This window comes from Lygodium microphyllum, chromosome 15, assembly GCF_053477565.2.
Source record: "Lygodium microphyllum isolate KBCC chromosome 15, Lygodium_microphyllum_v1.1.10, whole genome shotgun sequence".
Lineage (NCBI taxonomy): Eukaryota > Viridiplantae > Streptophyta > Polypodiopsida > Schizaeales > Lygodiaceae > Lygodium > Lygodium microphyllum.
Window position 1 is genome coordinate 7,323,895 of NC_141149.1, and position 20,905 is coordinate 7,344,799.

Sequence of the window (20,905 nt, forward strand, 5' to 3'; positions counted from 1 at the left end):
TAGGACTGGTTTTCTTGAGTTTGCTGCATATTCTGATTTCTACCACGGCCTCCAAATCAGCCTCCTCTACCTCTGCCTCTACCTCTTCCAGCATTTGAGTAGAAGACAGCTTCTTTTGAAGTTCCTCCTGAAGAAGATGCACCACCATTTCTCTGCTCCTCAGAAATTAGAAGAGCAATCAACTCCTCAAAATCAGGAAATCTTTCACGGATGGAAATGGATGTCCGAAACTGCGCATAATCCTTTCCTAGACCATTCAAGGTCACAGAAACTAAATCATCATCTTCCACTGGCGACCCAATGGAAGCAAGTGCATCTGCAATCTTCTTCACCTTCATGTGGTAGTCATTGATGCTCATATTTTCTCTTTGCACATTATGCAACTCTTGCTTGAGCTGCATTTTCCTGGCTTGAGTATTTGTGCTATACATTTTTGACAAAGTATCCCATGCCTCCTTTGGCGTACTTGCATCCTGAATATGCACAATCATAGAGTCTGAAATACTGATAGACAACCAATACATAAATTTCCTGGCTCTCTCATGCCATGCTTTAAATGCCTGCATTTGCTGCTGATTGGGAACATCAGGAAGAACTGGTTCTTCTTCATTTCCTGCAACAAATTCCCAATATCCTTTTCCCATAAGGAAATTCGTCATTCTAAACTTCCATGCTTGGAAGTTGTTCTTGTCAAGCTTTTCAGTGACAATCTGTGAGAGAGAATCAGACGCCATTACAGAACACTGCAAAAAGTTCTGTCACTGCAAAAAACACAGCTTCAGCCTCACAAGGGCTAATCTGCAAAACTGACGAAAGTGGTACTTGACCACACAGTCACTTCCTAGTGACGATTTTGCATCAACAGGCAACAAGGATGATTCTGTAACTCCCAATGTCTCTGCGCACAAGCATACGATGCAATTTCTACAGTAACTTTTCACCGACCTGTAGAACAGTGGTCGCACAGCATAAAACTGGGCCTTTTCCTGAGTGCGTGCAGAAAACTTCCGCCTCCAAAACAGGCCCCGAAATGGCCTCAAATCAAAAAAACAAGGTTGCCGGGGGCTAAAGCCTCATCCCGGAGCATATACTGCCCTCTTGCTTCACCGCGAAGGGCGTCTCAACCTGAGACAATGCACTCCTGCAATTTGCGGCTGTGCTACCTGCAAAGATCTGCTCCCAAAATAGAAAATGAAAGCAACACTGCTCCTCTTACCGGACCACCGCGAGCTTGGCTTGCTTTCTTGAGCTCCTTACCACGAACAAGGCTCTAATACCATGTCAAGATTGTGGGAGAGAAGGAATGAGTCTCACTTGTAGCTTTCTTGCTTGCACAATGGGGGAATACACACAGAGGTGGCATACTAACTGAGCCACGAACTAGAGTAGATAAGGATAGCTATCATGTAGCTATTATTCATGGGCGGTGTACCAACCGCGTCTGCAATGTCACTGACAAGTCAGTGACATAAATACACAACAGTCACCCTGGCGTATCACGAGTGGAGCTCGATATCTCAACAGGCTACACATAAAAGAAGACTCGTATACTTTCAGACTCGATAGAGACAGCCACTTTGCATTTTCCTAAGAGTGAGTAAGTGTTGCCCCCAAATGGGTTGAGTTTAGTGTTTGTGGGCTGTAATTTAGGTTGACCAATGCGTGTCCAATGGTCATGAGTCAAGATATTATAGTCGGCACCTTCGTCGATCAAGGCATCAAAAGAATACGTCCGTTCTAGAGTGACCGTGATTCGTAGGTAGGCGGGTGCCACTGCTTCTTCATCTTGATCTGTCAGTTTGGTAATAGTGGCCATGCAGACATTGACAGGGGCTTGAAGCATAGGTGGCTCATGCAATGGATGGGAAGGAGGATAGTACTTTTTCATGCGACTGCCATTGAAAAAGCCTATTCCTTCACCTTCGAGCGTCTCCAATTCAACATTGCTTGTTCTACTAATTGTACGTACTTGGAAAGGTCCTAGTCCTCAAAATTTCATTATGACCCTTCACAAACTATAGTAGAACGAGGTCCCCCTGATCAAAGTTGCACTGTTTGACATGCTTGTCAAACCACATCTTTCTTCGTGCCTTCTCGCAAATTAGAGCGTGGGTGGCTAAGAGTCGAGTCTCGGTGAGACGCTCTAACTCCATTAAGCGGTTGGTCCAAGCCTTTCTTCCCTCCCAATGCTCCTGGGCTGCTATCCTTAAGCTAGGTACAAAGAACTCTAAGGGTAGAATGGCCTTCGTTCCATAAGTCAGCCTAAAGGGTGTCTATCCTATAGCCGTCTTATAAGTTGTATAATAGGCCCACAAGGCCGCCATTAATTTGTTGTCCCAGCCACTTCATGATGTGGATACCACCTTCGTAAGCACGTTGACTAGGATTTTATTCGTGGATTCTTCTTGGCCATTTGATTGAGGGTAGTAAGGCGAGGACCTTCTATGAATGATCAGGAAGGTCGAGAGCAGGTGGGATATCACTTCATTAACGAAATGTGTGCCCTGATCACTTACTAGTTCAATTGGACAACCAAAACATGAAAGAAATTGCTCCCACAAGAACTTCGCAATGGTTCTAGCATCATTCTTCCTAGTGGCTCTTGCCTCTGTCCACTTTGTTAGGTAATTAGTTGCCACAATGATGTAGCATGCTTGGGAGCACTATGCCACAGGATTGATAGGTCCAATGAAGTCAGTGCCCCATTTTTCGAAGGGATGTCGTGCTATTACGAGGGTCAACTCCATCTTATCCTTGCGCATAGGCACCTTAGTCCTCTGGCACTCATCTAAAGTGTTTTACAAATTTAGCAGCATCATGGAATAGGGTGGGCCACCATAGTTGGGATTGTAGCACCTTACGGGCTGTTGTATCCCCACTAAAGTGACCTCCAGCTATTCCACCATGCGCTTCTCTCAATACATCGTGCATCTCGTGCTCACACACACATCTATGCAACAAACTGTCTTGTCCTAGCCTATAGAGTTGGCCGACGATCAGTTGGTATGGCTGGATCTTTAAGATAAGTCTCCTTAGCCTAGCTTTCTCGATAGGTCTCTCAGGTAGACCGTTCTCTAGCACTTGAACTACATCATTAGCCCAATATGGTGTCAGATCGGCTCTAAACAAGTCTCTTTCACTAGACAGGCCAAAGAGATGAGCATCTGGTAGGTCTTTAGGTATGCCTTGTCCAGTAGCTTCTCTTGTGGGTATGCAGGACATTTGATCAACCATGTAGTGCTGCTTTTCCTTATGTACAACCACACAGAAATCAAATTCCAACAAGAGAAGTAACCATCTAGCTATGCGACCTATAGCATATGGCTTGTTCACGAGATAAAGCAAGGCTTGATGATCAACAAAAAAGATGAAGGGGGTGGCCAACAGGTAATGTCTAAATTTATTTACAGCAAACACCATGGCTAACCCTTCCCTTTCTATAGTGGAATAGTTCATCTCCATTTCAGTGAGCTGCTTGTGCTGGCAAAACTCACAGGGTAATCTAGGTTATGCTCACCAGGCTAGTATAGAACAGCTCCAATAGCAAACTTAGAGGCATCTATGTATACATGAAATGTTATGCTCCAGTCTAGGGATCGTAAGATTGGTGCAGTTGTGAGTGCCTTCTTCAACTCTTCATATGCACGTTGGCATTCCTCAGTCCACTCGAATACGATCAGCAACTTGTACAATGGTCTAGCAATTAGCGTGTAATTCAGTACAAAGCGTCGATAGTATCCCGTATGGCCTAAGAAACACTGAACGCCCTTGTAGTTAATGGGTGATGGTAGGTCGACAATGACCCTGACTTTTGAGAAGTCAATGGCAATGTCATTCCTTAACACTAGGTGCCCTAGGATACATCCATTCTTCACCCAAAACTAGCACTTTAAGGGGTTCAACGAGAGGTTGTATAACCGACACCATTCAAAGATAGCTCTCAACTTTTCTAAGTGTTTGACCCAACTAGAGTGTATACATTTGTCGTCTACGAACACCTCTAGCTCGCGTCTAAGCATATCCTTGAAGATGGTGCACATTAATCGTTGAAAGGTCGCAGGCGCATTTATTAGCCCAAAGGGCATAACAATGTAGGCGAATACGACCCACTCCGTGGCGAAAGCAGTCTTGTGCCTGTCGTCAAGGTGCACTTGCACTTGATTATAGCCAGAGAAGCCATCTAGGAAGCTGTAGGCTTCTTTGCCTGCTACCCTCTCTAGCATGTGCTCAATATACAATAAGGGGTAGTTGTCCCTCTTTGTACCGGCATTAACTTTCTTGTAATTCACGCACACTCGAATTTTACCATTCTTTTTCATAACGATCACTATAGGTGATACCCAATTCGTGTGCTCAATCTCATATATAAATCCGGCCTTTAAAAGCTTATCGATTACCTCCTTCACTGCATAGGCGTGTTTGGGATTCATAGGGTAAGGTCATTGCTTTGTTGGTACCGCATGTGGAACCATTGGGATATTATGGGTCATAACCCTAGGATCGAATCCTTTAAGTTCCTCCAAGGATCACGCAAACATGTCGACATACTCTCGTAGGAGAGCAACAAGTTTAGCCTCCTCATCCTTGGTCAAGTCGTCAGCAATGAACACAGGTCGAGGCTTCTCGACTTCCCCTGCCAAGTTGACTTTCTTGACCTTGGCGGGTCCCTCAATGGCTCACTGGTTTGCCCTTGTCTCTTTTCTCCTAGCAGAATCACCACTCTATTGTCAAGATTGTGGGAGAGAAGGAAGGAGTCTCACTTGTAGCTTTCTTGCTTGCACAATGGGGGAATACATACAAAGATGGAGGCTGAAAACGGTTTTCCTCTTCTTAGTTGTGTAAGCCAAAAGAACTCAAGTACATAGAAATAGAAGAACCCTATATATGGGTCTAAAACCAAACTCAACTAACTAAGGTGGCATACTAACTGAGCCATGAACTAGAGTAGATAAGGATAGCTGTCATCTAGCTATTATTCAGGGGCGGTGTACCAACCGCATCTGCAACAACTGACAAGTTGGTGACATAAATGCACAACGGTCACCCTGGCATATCACGAGTGGAGCTCGATATCTCAACACTCCCCCTCGTGCTCAATCCCAATTCCTGCACACCAAGCAGGTCTCTAAACTTGCGCAGCTTCTCTACGCCCAATGCCTTCGTGAATATGTCAGCTACCTGATCCTCTGTGCTGACATAAACTAGATCAATAAGACCTAGTAAAACCCTCTCCCGCACATAGTGATAATGCACCTCAATGTGCTTTGTTCTAGCATGATAGACTCGGTTATTTGCCAAGTGCATACTACTCATGTTGTCACAATAAATGACAACTGGCCCATCTGTAGACTGATGCATATCATAAAGTAGCTTATGCAACCAAGCTACCTCACATGCAGCCATTGCTGCACCCCTGTACTCAGCCTCTGTGCTCGACAAGGCAACTGTAGGCTGTTTCTTGCTGCTCCAAGTGACTGCAGCACTCCCAAAAGAGAACACATATCCACTGGTAGATTGTCTATTAGAAATACTACCAGCCCAATCAGCATCAGTGTATCCATGCAACTGCATCTGAACCCCAGTCTCATAAAGTAGTCCATACTGCAATGTGGACTTCACATACCTGAGTATGCGTCTAGTCGCATCCAAATGTGGTTTCCTTGGAGCCTGCATATTGCATTCTGGCGTTTCAAAAAATTGACTGGTTTTTCAAAGCTTAAGATTTTGAAATGGAAAACACGGGAGAGAAGGATATTATCACTCAGATAATTGGTGAGAAGCTAGACTACAATAATTTCATTCTATGGAAATTCAAGATGTCTAATTTCTTAATTGTAAGAGGCTATTGGGACCTAGTCACAGGTCTTAAAGATGAGCCCAAACTACCAAAGGATAGACCTCCAACACATGATCAGTTAAAGGCACACATGACTTGGTTGAAAAAGGCCAGCAAGGTCTTGCATTGGTTGTCATTATGTGTGTCAGACACAAAAGCTATGCAAATTGCAAACTGTACTTCCCCAAAAGCTACTTGGGACTTATTGATGAAGAATTATGGGCATGTCACTCATGCGAGAAAGACACAACTGAAGCAAAAATTTAGCCACATATCTAGGAATGGAAAGTATATTGAAAACTATATCAGTGAGATAAGATCCATTGTGGAACAACTAGGCTCAATTGGAGCTGAAGTTTGAGGATTATGATTTGGTGGCTACTATCCTCCATGGACTTGGACAGAAGTATAAGCAGTTTGATACTTCCATTTCAATGCGTCAAGAGCAGCCTGACTTTGATAAACTTGTGGCACTTCTATTGCATGAAGAAGTGAAACTTGGACTCAATACAAGTTCGAGTGGGTCTAAAAACAGCAGGGATAGTGTCTTCTACTCCAATCAAAGGGGTAGAGGTGGAAGAGGAAGATCAAATTTTAGAGGAAGAGGTGTTGGAAATGCATATGCAGCCCGTGGATAGCAAGCTACTGGATGGCAAAATAGGCAGCCTCAAGCAAATAGAGGTGCCTCAAATGCTCATGGAAGAGGGGGTTATTCAGCTAGAGGAAGAGGCACTTCGCAGTAGCATCAAATGAGTCATAGACAGTAATCAAATGCAAATAAGGATTGCCATTATTGTGGCAAATACGGGCATGTAGCTAAGGATTGCTACAAGAAGCAGAATGATCAGAGAGCAAGAGGGAAGCAACATGGTAATTATGCTTCTTCTAGTGGTATGCAGGAGGATGACAGGTTGTTTGCTATGCAACATGTGAAGAAAGGGTTGCCTACACAAGGAAAAGCAGATGATGTATGGTATATAGAATTAGGGGCATCTAACCACATGACTCCTCATGGAGAGTGGTTTGACACATTGGTAGAAGGTGCTCATGGATATGTTTGCACAGGGGATGATACGCAACATGACATTATGCATACAATTATTGTTTCCTTGATTATGCATGGTGACAGGAAAAAGAGTCTCTATGATGTGTTACATGTACCCTCCATAACCAAAAACTTGCTTTTTGTGGGACAAATGGCTGAACAGAATCTACAAGTTAGATTCAATAGAGATGGACGCTACATTGAAGAGTATGGTCAAGGATGCAAACTCATTGCTAAAGGGAAAAGAAATGGTTGGATGTTTACATTGGATACAAAAATTCCAACATTGAATGCTACTATGTACTCACATGACAATGCTGCAATAAGGGACCTTGAGATATGGCATAAAAGGATTGGTCATGTAAATGTTCAAAAGCTGAAGAATATGCAGCATAAGCAAGTTGTACTCAGACTCCCTAAGAGGCATGTAAGCACTACTTCTAGACCATTATAACTTGTACATTTTGATGTATGGGGACCCTCATAGAATGCATCTCTTGGGGGATCACATTACTATGTGTCATTCATAGATGACTATAGTAGGCACACATGGTTGTATATGTTGAAGCACAAAAGTGATGTCATGGATGCTTTTCAGGACTTTAAGAGACATGTGGAGAAAGAATTGGCTTGCTACATCTCATGCTTGAGATCTGATAGTGGTGAGAATATGTTTCTAAAGACTTTGATCACTTCTTGGCAGCTCATGGGATTAAAAGGCCATTGACATGAAGGTAGACACCACAAAAAAATGGTGTGGCAAAAAGGAAAAACAGGGTGATCATGGAATCGCGGCTAGAGCCATGTTGAATGAGAAGACCCTACCAAATGCATATTGGGCCACAGAGGCTATAATGACTGTAGTGTATGTCATGAATCATACACCAGCAGCATGTATACATGAGGTGACTCCTCATGAGAGACTTTATGGGATAAAGTTGGACATTAACCATATTAAGGTTTTTGGATGCTTGGCTTATGTACATGTTTCAAATGAAAAGATGAAGAAGTTTGATCCAAAGGCAAAAAATGCCATCTTTATTGGGTATGCACAATATAGGAAAGCATACAAATGCTACAATCCTTCTACTCATGAGACATTGGTCTCAAGAGATGTGGTATTTGATGAGCTGAAATCATGGCATGAGAATAAGATCACTTTGCTGAATGATGATGATGTTTGTCAAGAGACTTATGTACATGCAAGTACAAATGAAAGTGTAAAAATTTTTGGGCCTTCTAAACATGCTACATCATCAGTTAGTCATTGGACATGTAGATTGAGGACTTCGGCATCTTTCTCCACTGACACAGGTATGTTAATGAGGGGGAGAAATGTGGATAAAGGCAAAGGAAAACTTGATGATGTTATAGGGCCACTCACTTGTGGTTACGATTCACCTGGCACTGACAGCTTGGATAGTGAGTTTGGTATTCCATCAGTTTTGACTCCTAGTGTGAGACATAGATACGTACCATCTCATCAGAGAGGAGAAACTCATATTGCACCTCAGTTGAGGAGATCAAAAAGAGTCAGGAAGCCTGTGGATAGGCTTACATACTGTGGCTGTTAGAATATCAAGCTCCCATTACTCTTTAGTCAGTCTATCTTTATGTGTGCCACCAACATTAGCTAGATATAGTTGTACACGTGTGTGACATTCAATAAGTCGGTGTAGTTAGTGACTTAACCACAGTTAGTCTTGGTTAGTCATACCTATGTGTGTAAGTCTCTTTCAGTTAGTATGATGGAAGAATAATGAAAGAATAACAACAATAAGATGAGGCTCATCTTTTTCTCCACTCTGCCTCTCTCCCTCTCCTCCAACATGGTATCAGAGCTTGAATGCTTGAAGCCTGAAGGCTTGGCAGTGGCCATTTGACATCAAGACATCAGATCTGAAGAAAACATCATCAAAGGAGACTGTGCCTATAGCCGATTTTTTTGAAAAAGCTATATCTTGCTATAGAAATGATTTTTGGAGAAACAACTCGTAAGTCTTGACCATTTCTACATGGTCTACAACTTTGCAGAAAAAAGTTTTTTCAAATTCCTCACAAATTTTGAGATATTCAGCACATATATGTGCAGACTGGCTATTTACTGTAGTAAACATCAAGTGATTCTAGGGCACTGGTGGCTTTTATCCTAACAATGCATATGCCCTTATTATCATGCATTTGAGCATGATATTGGAGTGTTAAATGCTCAGTTTTGGAGCTTGTTTGCAAGTGGAAATAGTGAGCTGGTTGCTGTCCTGAATTTGGAAACAATATACCTACAGGGTTGAAGTATCTGTGATGCTTATTTGCTAGTGACAAATGCTTGGATCATACCACTTGAGTGGTAGATGATTTTTTGGATATTGTGAGTGCTGAAAGTCCAAATTTTGAACTGCTTTCTTATATCAGGATATTAACTAGTTATTGTCTATAGGAAGGATACCTATCATCTCCACTTGACATACATGCAATATATTCTGACCAGTTGGACATGTATCAACTCTTGCATAGAGTGGAAATTGAATGAGATTTTTTGAGGCTGTTTTGAGGTCTGAATAATCTTTTTTTAACATAGAAAATATTGCTAATTATAGCAGTGGGCTGACTGTATTTGGTACTACTACTTGCATACAGTATAAACATTGATACTTTTATGGACATAGTTTGTTCCTGGGATGTTTTGCCACTACCATAGAATGTTTTGAACTGATTTGAGCTTGGTTTATGTTTAGTTGACTGTGTTTTTTCATTGTTGGAATACAATTTATAGCAAGAAAGTTGTCAAAAAAACTATCCTGAATTGCATGAAATTGTCCTGAATAGTAGGAAATTGGTCCTGAACTGTAGAAAAATGAGTCAAATACTTACAGGTTGTATACATCATTGAATACCTAAGCTACAACTATGGAAAATGCTCAAGGTACTGACAATATCACTCAAATTGTGGGAGAAAAGCTGGACAACAAAAATTATTCTTTATGAAAGTTTCGTATCAAGAATTTTTTTATTGGTAGAGGTTATTGGGACTTATGTACAGGTAATGAGGCTGAACTTGAATTGCATGAAAGGAATCCAAAAAATGATCAGAAAAGAGTTCATAAGCTATGGACTAAAAGAACATGCAAGGTATTACATTGGTTTTCCTTATGTATATATCAGATGCTATGGTTATACAGATTATTGGATGCAGTTCTCCAAAGGATGCATGGGACATACTCATGAAGAATTATGAAAATGTAACACATGTAACAAAGATTTAGCTAAAGCAATAGTTCAACAATATGTTTAGGAATGGCAGAAGCATTCAGGCCTGCACTACAAAGATCAAGAACATAGCGGATCAGCTTGCCACCATTGGATCTTCAGTGTTCTGAGGATGATATGATTGCAGTGACATATAATGGACTTGGCAAAGAGTATAAAGCATTTGATACGTCTATTTCTGTGAGAGATGAATCTCCTAATTGGGATGAGCTAATTGCTTTACTACTGCATAAGGAAGTTAAGCTTGGACTGAATACAAGTTCTAGTACGACTCAAAGCAGAGACATTGTTCTTTACTCTAGCTAGTGTGGTAAAGGCGGTAGAGGCCGTGGCTCTTTTTGAGGTCGAGGAGACACTCGAAATGCTTATGGATAGCATTAGCAAAATGTCTGGCATGGCACAAATACACAGGGCCAACGTGGATTTGGTGGCTTTAGAGGCAGGGGAAGATCACCCCATGGTAGAGGTGGTGGATCTGGCTCATGGCAGTTAAATGATTAGTCACAAGAGATGAGGATTGTCATTATTGTAGCAGATATGGACACATTTCAAAGGATTTTTACAAGAAGTAAGGAGATATGAAGGCAAAGGGCAAATAGCATGGGCACTATGCATCTTCTAGCAGTGCTCATGATGAGCAGGTTGACAGATTGTTTGCCATGCAACGTGTGTCTAAGAATGCATCTAGGTAGAACAAAGATGAGAGATGGTACATTGATTCAGGGGCTTCAAACTATATAGCACCCCATGGAGAATGGTTTGATGAGATGGTTGCAGGTTTACATGGTTATGTGTGTATTGGGGATGACACCCAACATGACATTCAGCACACAAGAATTGTTTCGTTGTTGATGCCTCATGGCAAGAAAAAGAGCATGCATGATGTACTACATGTACCTACACTAACCAAGAATATTTTGTCAATTGGACAAATGGAAGAACAGAATCTGCAGGTGAGATTTAATAGAGATGGATGCTTTGTTGAAGAATATGGTAATGGTTGCAACTTGATTGCTAGAGGACAAAGAGATGGCAGAATGTTTACTCTTGATGTGTCAATTGTCACGATTGTGGGAGAGAAGGAAGGAGTCTCGCTTGAAGCTTTCTTGCTTGCACAATGGGGGAAGACACACAAGGGTGGAGGCTGAAAACAGTTTTCCTCTTCTTAGTTGTGTAAGCCAAAAGAACTCAAGTACAAAGAAATAGAAGAACCCTAGATATGGGTCTCAAACCAAACTCAACTAACTAAGGTGGCATACTAACTGAGCCACGAACTAGAGTAGATAAGGATAGCTATCATGTAGCTATTATTCAGGGGCGGTGTACCAACCGCATCCGCAACTGACAAGTCGGTGACATAAATACACAACGGTCACCCTGGCGTATCACGAGTGGAGCTCGATATCTCAACACTCCCCCTCGAGCTCAATCCCAATTCCTGCACACCAAGCAGGTCTCTGAACTTGCGCAGCTTCTCTGCGCCCAATGCCTTCGTGAATATGTCAGCTACCTGATCCTCTGTGCTGACATAAACTAGATCAATAAGACCTAGTAAAACCCTCTCTCGCACATAGTGATAATGCACCTCAATGTGCTTTGTTCTAGCATGATAGACTGGGTTATTTGCCAAGTGTATACTACTCATGTTGTCACAATAAATGACAACTGGCCCATCTGTAGACTGATGCATATCATAAAGTAGCTTATGCAACCAAGCTACCTCACATGCAGCCATTGCTGCACCCCTGTACTCAGCCTCTGTGCTCGACAAGGCAACTGTAGGCTGTTTCTTGCTGCTCCAAGTGACTGCAGCACTCCCAAAAGAGAACACATATCCACTGGTAGATCGTCTATCAGAAATACTACCAGCCCAATCAGCATCAGTGTATCCATGCAACTGTATCTGAACCCCAGTCTCATAAAATAGTCCATACTGCAATGTGGACTTCACATACCTGAGTATGCGTCTAGCCGCATCCAAATGTGGTTTCCTTGGAGCCTGCATAAACTGACTTACCAATCCAACAGCATAGCTCAAATCTGGCCTGGTAATAGTCATATAAATCAAGCTTCCTACTATGCGTCTGTACATAGTAGGGTCTTCCAGAAGCTCACCTGCATCTGCGCTCAGCTTCACATTCTGCTCCAAAGGAACTGAAATAGGCTTATAGCCTGTCATCCCATATTTGGATAGCATGTCCAATCCATACTGCCTCTGCAAGAGATGTATCCCACTTGGTGATCTAATCACCTCAATGCCCAAGAAATAACGCAGCTCTCCCAAATCCTTCATCTCAAACTTCTGCTTCAATAGCATTTTCACATGAAGGATATCTTCATCACTATCACCTGTCATAATCAAATCATCAACATAAATGGCACGTAGCATAATACCTTTCTCTGTTTTTCTCACATAAAGTGAGAAATCTGCCTTGGAAATCTGAAAGCCAATAGTGACAAGATACTGTCCTATCTTGTCAGACCATGCTCTAGGTGCTTGCTTCAAGCCATACAAGGCTTTCTTCAACCTGCAAACAAACTCAGCATGAACAGCATGCACATAACCTGGTGGCTGCTCCATATAGACCTCTTCTTGCAAATCGCCATGCAAGAAGGCATTCTTTACATCCATCTGATGTAAAGACCATCCCTTTGATGCAGCCATAGCAATGACTGCTCTTATGGTTGCCATCCTTGCAACCGGACTGAATGTTTCTTCATAGTCAATGCCATATGTTTGTGCATACCCCTTGACTACTAATCTTGCCTTGTATCTGTTCACAGAACCATCTGCATTGTGCTTCACCTTATAAACCCACTTACAGCCAATTGCATTTTTACCTTTAGGCAAAGGCACCAATTTCCATGTAGCATTTGCTTCCAAGGCATCCATTTCTTCATCCATGGCTTTCTCCCATTTTTCGTTTCCCATGGCTTCCTCAAAAGAAGTGGGTTCTGGTTCCTGTATCACTTTAACCATATATGCATAGTGAATGGCTGTAAATCCATCATATTTCAGCCTATCCACAGGATACCTAGCTCTCGTAGACCTGCACAAAGTAGGTTCACTCCCAGGTGCTCTCAAAACATCCCTGGTCTTCCTTACTCCAGGTGTAACAATAGAAGGAATACCCAACTCATCATCAATGCTCTGTTCTGAGCCACTGGATTCACCATCCACATAAGAGTGACCTGCATTCACATCAAACATGGGCTGATCAACCTTCTCTTTTCCTTTTCGTGATACCTGCATACCACTATCTGCATTGCTTTGAGAAGATTCTCCTGATCTCAATCTGCCTGTCCATGGCGAAGAATGTGAACCACTGCTAGAGGACGCTCCAGGTCCACTAATATTTTGTGACTGCTGCTGTGAATTCTGTGCAGCATTACCATTTTGTGCATCTACATCATCAATCACATTTACTGGTTTATACCAGCTACTCATCTCATCAAAAACAACATCTCTGCTCACTGTAAACTTACGAGTAGAGGGTTATAGCATCTATACCCTTTTTGCTGCAGAGAGTAACCAATAAAGATGCACTTCTCAGCTTTTGGATCCAACTTGGATCTCAGCTCATCTGGCACATGTACATAGGCAATGCAACCAAAAATTTTCAAATGAGAAATATCTGGTTTCCTACCAGTATACCTCTCCTCTGGAGTCATTCCATGTATTGCTGCAGTGGGAGTCCTGTTCATTATGTAGACTGCTGTAGCAACTGCTTCAGCCCAATAAAAATCTGGCAAGTCTTTTTCATTGAGCATGGCACGAGATACCTCTCCAATATGCCTGTTTTTCCTTTCTGCAATTCCATTTTGTTGTGGGGTATAACTGCATGAATATTGCTGCTTTATGCCATGCTCCTGCAAGAACTTTGCAAACTCATTTGAGAGGTACTCTCCCCCTCCATCTGACCTTAGGCATTTTATTTGCAAACCTGTTTCTTTTTCAGCCATAGCTTTAAGGGTTTTGAAATGCCCAAAAACTTCACTTTTCTTTTTCATAAAATACACCCAAACTTTTCTGCTATAGTCATCAATAAAAGTGACAAAATAATGATAGCCTCCAAGAGATGCAGCTTTAGTAGTCCACACATCAGAGTGGATTAATTCCAATGGCTTCTCACTCTCTTGAACATGTCTAGGAAATGGTTTCCTTGCCTGTTTTCCAAACTGACAGGCTTCACATACCTTATGCATTTCTGCAACCTTGAATTTTGGCAATCCTGCAACAATATTTTGGGCCTGCATTGATTTAAGTCGCTGTACATTAACATGACCAATGCGTTTATGCCAGATATCAATATCTGCAACTACACCGGTCCCATGTGCAAACATTGCTGCACTCAATTCAGACATGTCTGCATCCAGCGTAAACATTCTGCCCTTCTTCTTTCCTTTTGCTATCAAGCGACCTTTATTTTTCATATCCTCAACAAAGCATCCATGAGGATTAAATCTGACCTGCAAGCCCTGCTCAACCATTTGACCGACAGAAACCAGATTCTTGGTGATATTCGGGACATGAAATACATCGGACAGGTATTTCTTTTTCCCATCCTGCATAGACAAGGGAATTTTTCCAATCTGCACAATAGGATGTGCAGTATCATCACCAGTCTCCACAAATCCTGGTTTTTCCATTTTCCTTGCATCCTCCATCCATTCAGCATGACCTGTCATGTGGTTTGATGCACCTGAGTCAACATACCATACATCATTGCTTTCTTCTGCACTTGTCACAGAATTGTTCATGTGCTGCACCATGAACAAATGCTCATTTCTGTCATCACCCTGTCTGCTAGAAGATGCATAATTCCCTTGTTGCAGTTTTCCATTCATGATGTCATTCTGCTTTTTATAGCAGTCTTTAGCCATATGACCCATTTTACCACAGTAGTAGCATTCAACATTACTGTTTGCATTTTGACCTCTTTGCCATCCACCACGACCTCTTTGGCTCCCCCTGCCTCTAGAGTTACCACGTCCTCCTCCATAGGACTGGTTTTCTTGAGTTTGCTGCATATTCTGATTTCTACCACGGCCTGCAAATCGGCCTCCTCTACCTCTGCCTCTACCTCTTCCAGCATTTGAGTAGAAGACAGCTTCTTTTGAAGTTCCTCCTGAAGAAGATGCACCACCATTTCTCTGTTCCTCAGAAATTAGAAGAGCAATCAACTCCTCAAAATCAGGAAATCTTTCACGAACTGAAATGGATGTCCGAAACTGTGCATAATCCTTTCCTAGACCATTCAAGGTCACAGAAACTAAATCATCATCTTCCACTGGTGACCCAATGGAAGCAAGTGCATCTGCAATCTTCTTCACCTTCATGTGGTAGTCGTTGATGCTCATATTTTCTCTTTGCACATTATGCAACTCTTGCTTGAGCTGCATTTTCCTGGCTTGCGTATTTGTGCTATACATTTTTGACAAAGTATCCCATGCCTCCTTTGGCGTACTTGCATCCTGAATATGCACAATCATAGAGTCTGAAATGCTGATAGACAGCCAATACATAACTTTCCTGGCTCTCTCATGCCATGCTTTAAATGCCTGCATTTGCTGTTGATTGGGAACATCAGGAAGAACTGGTTCTTCTTCATTTCCTGCAACAAATTCCCAATATCCTTTTCCCATAAGGAAATTCGTCATTCTAAACTTCCATGCTTGGAAGTTGTTCTTGTCAAGCTTTTCAGTGACAATCTGTGAAAGAGAATCAGATGCCATTACAGAAGACTGCAAAAAATTCTGTCACTGCAAAAACCACAGCTTCACCCTCACAAGGGAAAATCTGCAAAACTGGCGAAAGTGGTATTTGACCACACAGTCACTTCCTAGTGACGATTTTGCATTAACAGGCAACAGGGATGATTCTGTAACTCCCAATGTCTCTGCGCACAAGCATACAATGCAATTTCTACAGTAACTATTCACCGACCTGTAGAACCGTGGCTGCACAGCATAAAACTGGGCCTTTTCCTGAGTGCGTGCAGAAAACTTCCGCCTCCAAAACAGGCCCCGAAATGCCCTCTTGCTTCACCGCGAAGGGCGTCTCAACCTGAGACAATGCACTCCTGCAATTTCCGACTGTGCTGTCTGCAGAGATCTGCTCCCAAAACAGAAAATGAAAGCAACACTGCTCCTCTTACCAGAACACCGCGAGCTTGGCTTGCTTTCTTGAGCTCCTTACCACGAACAAGGCTCTGATACCATGTCACGATTGTGGGAGAGAAGGAAGGAGTCTCGCTTGAAGCTTTCTTGCTTGCACAATGGGGGAAGACACACAAGGGTGGAGGCTGAAAACAGTTTTCCTCTTCTTAGTTGTGTAAGCCAAAAGAAATCAAGTACAAAGAAATAGAAGAACCCTAGATATGGGTCTCAAACCAAACTCAACTAACTAAGGTGGCATACTAACTGAGCCACGAACTAGAGTAGATAAGGATAGCTATCATGTAGCTATTATTCAGGGGCGGTGTACCAACCGCATCCGCAACTGACAAGTCGGTGACATAAATACACAACGGTCACCCTGGCGTATCACGAGTGGAGCTCGATATCTCAACATCAATTCCAGGATTGAAAGAAGCCATGTTTACACATGATGATGGTGCTATATGGGATGTTGAGATATGTCATAAGTGGATTGGGCATGTGAATGTACAAAAGTTGAAATCCATGCAGTAGAAGGAGATTGTGCTTGGACTGCCTAAGTTCAAGTATCGTGACTTTGGACATGTATGTGATGCATGCCACTTTTGGAAAGTAGACAAGGTTTCCATTTATGAGACATGTATGGAATAGCTCATGACCCTTGCAGTTGATACATTTAGATATATGGGGTCCATCTCATAATGCTTCGTTTGGTGGTGATTGTTACTATGTATCCTTCATTGATGATTTCAGCAGGTATACTTGGCTTTACATACTGAGACATAAGGATGATGTGTTTGATGCATTCAAGGACTTCAAGAAGCATGGTGAAAATGAGTTGAGCTATAAAATTTCATGTCTTAGATCAGATGGAGGTGGAAAATATGTCTCTAATTACTTTGACAGGTACCTTGCTAAACATGGGATCTGAAGATAATTAACTTGCAGCTATACCACAGCAAAAGGGTGTAGCAGAAAGGAAAAATAGGGTATTAATGGAATCAACAAGAGCTATGCTGAATGAGAAGAGTTTACCAAATGGTTATTGGGCTGAAGCAGTAGTGGTTGCTTTCTATGTGTTGAATAGAACCCCTATAGCAGGGATTCATGATGTAACTCCATATGAGAGGTTGTATGGTCATAAGCCTGACATTTCACACTTGAAGGTATTTGGCACCATTACATATGTGCATGTTCCTGATGAAAAGAGGAAGAAATTGGATCCTAAAGCTATCAAGAGTGTGTTCCTTGGTTATGCACAAGACTAGAAAGCTTACAAGTGTTATGTACCTTCTACACATGAGACATTGATTAGTAGAGATGTTATTTTTTATGAGCTGGCATCGTGATATGGTAATCTTGTTGCAGTGGCTACTGATGGATCAGTCAACACTAGTAATGCTAAAAATACACCTACAATGAGTACATCTATGAGTGGTTCTATAGGTGATGGGTCACCTACAGTAAGTCCTTGGTCAGGACAATTGCGGAATCGTACTCCTACGTCCACTGACATGGATATGTCAGTGAGGGGGAGATGAGATAAGGGAAAAGAAAAGATGCTTGAGGATGTGATAGGTCCACTTACAGTAGGCTATGAGTCATCTAACAGCAACAGTTTGGATAGTGAGTTGGGTATTCCATCTATTATGATGCCTAGAGCAAGGCAGAGTCGTTATGTACCGTCTCATGAGAGGCGCTTAGAGTGAGCCACAGTTACGGAGATCTGAGAGAGTCAAAAAACTAGTTGACAGGTTTACATACACTGGTTATTTATCCCACCATTATGCATATATGGCTAGTGTGATAGGTTACAAAGAACCTACAAAGTTTGATGATGCAATTACAGATGATAACTAGTGTGCTGCCATGGATGAGGAGTATATAGCCCTGGCTAAAAATGAGACATGGGAATTGGTGGAGTTGCCTAAAGAAAAAGTCCCCATTGGTTGCAAATGGGTGTACAAGGTTAACTGCAAGTCAGATGGTTTGTTAGAACACTATAAGGCCAGGCTGGTTGCAAAAGGACATGCGCAGCAATATGGCCTTGATTATGAGGAGACTTTCAGTTTGGTGGCTAAAATGGCAACAGTCAGGAATGTCATTGCTTTGGCAGCATGCAAAGGCTGGAAATTACGGCAAATGGACATCAAGAATGCTTTCTTGAATGGTGATTTGGTTGAGGAAGTTTATATGGAGCAGCCTAAAGGCTATGTTCACCCAGACTTTCCTACACATGTATGTAAGCTGAAAAAGGCTTTATATGGACTGAAATAGGCTCGGATCAGTAGTTATTTATTGCAACATGTATTTAGATTGGGTAATGCAGATCACAATTTGTTCACAAAGAAGACAGATCATGGATATGTGTTTCTAGTGGTTTATGTAGATGATCTTATCATTATTGAGATGACAAGCTCAACACATGCGGACATTAATGATAGACTACCTGGTTAGATGGGTCCACATGTCTACACTTAGCACGTTGACTCTCACATGGCCACTGACTCATTACTTATTATATTCAGGTCGTTACACCTGTTTACAGCTAGCATAGTTATAGTGCCAGTCGACTAGTGTAGTCGGTTATGCATTGTTTGACTTAGTAGGCTATTTTCCTTTATGTTGTATCTTATCTATACTTTTTGTACATTGAAAAGTGTGTGGAAGAAGAAGAAGAAATCAGCAAGACAACGTTTTGGCCTCCATCTCTCTTATTGTCTCTTCTGAGTGAGCTTCTCATTGTGCATTCTGTGTGTGTTTGGCGCAACATCTTGAGCAAGTCCCCCCACCACACGATTCATGACATGGTATCAGAGCTGCACCACTGATTGAGGCTGGTTTTGAAGGCTAAAGCAAAGGAGAGGAGCCAAGGATTCGAGCAAGTAAGCAACGGGTAAGAAGCTCTTCCATTCTCTACTTCTTCTCTTGGATAGTGCCTGTGGAGGCACTGGAAGCAGGGCAGAGCAAAAATCTCAGATTGCAGTGAGATTTGGTGTGCATGAAGAGCGATGTATATTCTGTAGATAAGCCATTTAGGGCTATCCCACTACTATTTTGACCATCCGAGGTCATTTCATGCCCCGTTTTAGACTCGCAAGGTTGCAGATAACAGTTCGAGGTATCCTGCAATTTTAGCTGTGTCTGCCATATACAGGTGCACAAGTTATAGATTTCAGATTTGTAAGTTCAAAGGTGTTTATCAATGAATAAACACAAGGTTTATCTGCAAACTGGTTGTAAATTGCATGTATTGTTGAGCAGACAGTGAAAAAGGCTGTCTGGTGTATTGCTGTGCACTGCAAGTCGAGGATTGCAGAAGATTTGCTTGTTGTTTGGTATTAATTTTGTGATAATGGCAGAGAACAGTGGAAACCCCATCATTGAGAAGCTCGACAAGAACAACTACCCTTCATGAAAGTTCCGTGTCACAAACTTCCTTATTGGAAAAGGCCTCTACGAGTTTGTTTCAGCTGAAGAAAAGGAGTCGGAGGTGAGTGATCATCCAACTGCAGAAGAGACAAAGGCACGGAAGGAATGGAATGCAAAAGACAAAAAGGTCATGTATTGGTTGTCTGCAGTAATTGACAATAATATGCTTGGACATATTAGGAATGCAGAGAAGTCATATGCAGCTTGGAAGGTATGTAAATTATGATCATGTATGTGAGGCTTGTCAATTTGGCAAGCAGTATAGACTCCCACTTCCAAAGAGGAGGAGAGTGAGAAACTATAGTTTGAAAATTATACATTCTCGTATTTGGGATCCATGTTAGAATGTCTCATTGAGTGAAAAATGTAGGTTCTATATTACTTTCATCGATGACTTGGAAGACTAAGGAGTAGCTCTACATCTTCAAGTGCATCTAGTAGCACTACAGGTAAAGACAAAGGAAAGAATAAAGTGTCAGATGGCATTGATGCAATTCTTAATGGAGACTCTAGTGGCTCAAAGATCTTGGATGATGAGCTTGGCATTCCTTCAATGAGGACTCTAGGTCTGCAAAGAGCATGCATCAATGCAAAGACTCCATTGAGTGATCCAGTGGTACGCAGGTCTAGCAAGGTGAGATACCTTGTTAATAGATTTGGTTTTGAAGGTTATACAGCTCACCATTATGCTTATATGGTGAAAGTGATTGAGGATGTTGAGCCCACATCTTTTGAGGAGGCTGTTGATCATGCTCATTGGGATGCAACAATGGATGAGGAGATGGCTGCATTAGAGGCCAATAAGACTTGGGATCTAGTATCATTGCCAAAGGGCAAGAAAGCTATTAGATATAAGTGGGTTTATAAGATTAATCACAATGCAGATGGTTCTATTAGTAGGTACAAAGCTAGGCTAGTTGCAAAAGGCTATGCCCAGACATATGGCATAGATTATGAAGAAACCTTCAGTCCAGTTGCTAGGATGGAAACTGTCAGATATGTGATTGCTTTGGCAGCAGCCAAAGGTTGGAGGTTGTAGCAAATAGATGTGAAGAATGCCTTCTTGCATGGTGATTTGCAGGAAGAAGTGTATATGGATCAACCAGTAGGTTATGAAGATTTACAGCATCCCACGTATGTGTGCAGGTTGAAGAAGGCACTCTATG